The sequence below is a fragment of the Pipistrellus hanaki genome, assembly GCF_964339955.1.
Source record: "Pipistrellus hanaki genome assembly, chromosome: 7".
Lineage (NCBI taxonomy): Eukaryota > Metazoa > Chordata > Mammalia > Chiroptera > Vespertilionidae > Pipistrellus > Pipistrellus hanaki.
The window spans coordinates 88,314,063-88,317,104 of record NC_140509.1 but is presented as its reverse complement, the minus strand read 5'-3'; positions in this window follow the sequence as shown (position 1 = coordinate 88,317,104).

The following is a 3,042-nucleotide window of genomic DNA, read 5'->3' as shown; positions in this document are numbered from 1 at the left end:
TTCCCCTCCGCACAGCTCCTGCCCCCGTTGTGACATCAGTATCCAGGCAGGTAATCATCTCCGCAGTCCTCGCTGTGCATGGTTTTGATGTGTACAAGGTCTAGTTACCACAGTATTAGTCCAATATCGGCAGTCCCCTAACAACTGGGTTCAGACGTCAGCTACCACAGGATATTGGCTGTAATTTCAGAAAGAATCAGCTCCACCGCTCGCTCCTCAGTCCACATGCCACTGTGCAAGGAGCAGATGGCGTCAGGATCCCGTTTTCAGTCTGTCCGTCACGGTCACTGCACATCTTCGCTCAGCTCTGCACCTGCAGCCACTTGCTCTCTGCCTGTTACCAGGATGGGCTGTGCTTCCCCATCAGAGGCTTCTTGCCTTCTGGCCTTCTTAAGGGCTGCTTCCCAGCAGCCCTCACCTCTTTCCAGCATCATGGTTTCTCACCCTCCTGCCGAGTCATTCTTGGCAGCATGCAAACCGGCTCTAGATTCTCCTGTCTTTAAAACGGCCACCCAGCTGACCTTTTTCTTTATTGCTCTTCCCAATCAAGCTTCTCTCCCCACTTGGATCCAATTGCTGGCAGCCTATTTCTTCTCAATTGACTTCAGCCTGGCTTCTGAAACTGCCACTGCATCGAAACAGCCCAAAACCATCGAGATTGCTGATTGTCCTCAAATGCTGAGTAGAACGGACATTTATCTGTCCTCTTCTAACTCAGCTTCTCAACTGACAGGCTGGCCATGCCCTCTTTCTGAAAGACTGCAGTGCTTGACACTTAGTTTCCTTCCTTCTCCATCTGGTCTCAGGCCTTCTCACCCGTGTCTGCCTATCCTACGTGGGCTCATACAGTTGTGTGGCCTTTTCACTTTAACACTGTATTGTTAGTGCCCAACTCAGGTCTAACTTAATAAATAGTAAGGCAGTATATCCCTGTCACCTAACATAGTCCTTAGTTAATAGTTGATTTCCATAAAATATTTGTGAAGTGATCAAATGGGCGCTATTATTCTAACCCTGCATGCGAGGCAGTGGAGGGCCTGAGTTAAATAACTTACAACTGTAACACCAGAGTGGCACGCTGGCGTTCAAACTAAAACCTTAACTTCACACCATTCCGCCTCTCTGCGCAGTGTATCCCTAACTCCTAGAAGCTCCCTTCGTTCAGCCTGTTCTCAAGCCACCCTGGGACAATTGACGCACCTGAATACGCCTCTGTCTTCCCACTTCTAAGTCTTTTGGGGCTTGAAATCCTACTTCCACGCCCAGTAGTATGTTTATCTGTAGTTGTCCTGCTGCTCTTTTACTTTTCACATTCCTTATCAACCTTAAATATCTTTAGTCCAGTAAGAATTTTCTCCCACCTAAACTGCCTTTACATATAATTGTATATTTATATTCTTTCAGCATTGAAAATACCTATGGGCTGGGATTGTAATCTACATAGTGACTCCTTAATATTCTGCCTCGAAAGGCGGAATCAGTGTTTGTTGACTTGGAATGAAGAGTTTTAAGTGTGTATTTGACTAGAGGCATTTCCCAAGGAAGAAGAGTAGAACCAAAACCTGAATATATCACAATATTTATAGACATAAGATTAAACTCTCTCCCTCTCTCTATACTAATATATGTGTGTGTGTGTGTGTGTGTGTGTGTGTGTGTGTATTAAGCTCTATCCAAAGGATCTGACTGAGGGCTTTTATCATGTAAGAGAATTTGGGGAAAAGGTTTTGTTGCTTCTTGGCGGATTTAGACAGATCTATTTTCTTCTGTGGGTTTGTGGATGCTGAGAAGACACCTCTGAAGGACTCCTGGTGTCTAACTGGGCTCAAGTTTTAAAAAACAAGAGTTCAGCAGCCTTTTCTGCACAGGCACTTCTCATGCAAACCATGCATCAGAGAGAACCCTGCACCAAACTGCCCGCCTGCACGGTGTTCCTGTGCCTGAGCTAGCCCTTAGGAAGTTCCTGGAATCCTATTTCAACCACCAGGACTGAAGCTTTCCTCATCCAATCGGAACTTCCCATCTATATCTCTGCCCACCCCATCAGCATCTTCACAAAGCAACTTTATTGTGACCAATCAGGACAGTGCCTTTTGGCCCAATCAAACTTCGGATTTAGAGTAGCCGTTTGCATGAGAACAGACCAATGAGGGACCCGGGCCAGAGACTAGTTTCTACAAGGCAGCTCCCCTCTGGCTGGTAGGCACTTTCCCTTTCCACAGAAGACTGCTTTTCTGTTGGAGATGAAACATCAGAGACATCCTATCATTGCAGAGCCAGTGCCTGGAGCTCCTGATAGCAGTGCCGCTTCACACTGTGCCATCTCATCACTGAGCTGAGACACCACCAAGCTGTGCCACAGCCCAGCGTTATCATAACCGAGCTGTTTGCACGGAACTAAGTTTCCTTCCTCACTGCACCCCAAATTGGGGATTCCTGTTGGTGTTGCATTGACACCGACTGTCAGGATCGTGATAGGAAAATGAGCTGGTCTGACTGAGAAAGCAAAGTCCACTAGTTGCAAATTGTGAGTCTAAAGTTGCTGTTGATGCCCCAAAGCAAGTCACACACGTTCTAACATGAAGTGTGTGCTGAAAGTGAACTTTAAACGCGTTTCCGACACCCTGGTCATTTTATCACAGCTGTATATATGCCCTGTTAAAGTTCTTGAGGTTTGTTTTTTTACACTGAAGTCCCAGAAGTGACCGAGTGAAGCCTAAGAAGCTGGGTTAATTCAATCTAATAAAACAACTCCCATTTTCTTGAAGTATTTCATGGGCCTATCATGTACTGTGGTCTGAAGCATCCCAATATATATAAAAAGTCAGGGCCCTCACAGATGGAATGACTAAACGGTAACAGTAACAGCCACACAGCAGCTGCGTGGGGTGGCCAGGCCAGCAGGGTGATTAGTGAGGGGCAACCAAAGGATTGACCAGCAGGCTGCGTAGGGTAACCAGGTCAGCAAGGGGGGCAGTTAGGGGCAATCAGGCTGGCAGGCAGTGGCAGTTAGGGGTGATCAGGCTGGTGGGGAAGGCAGTT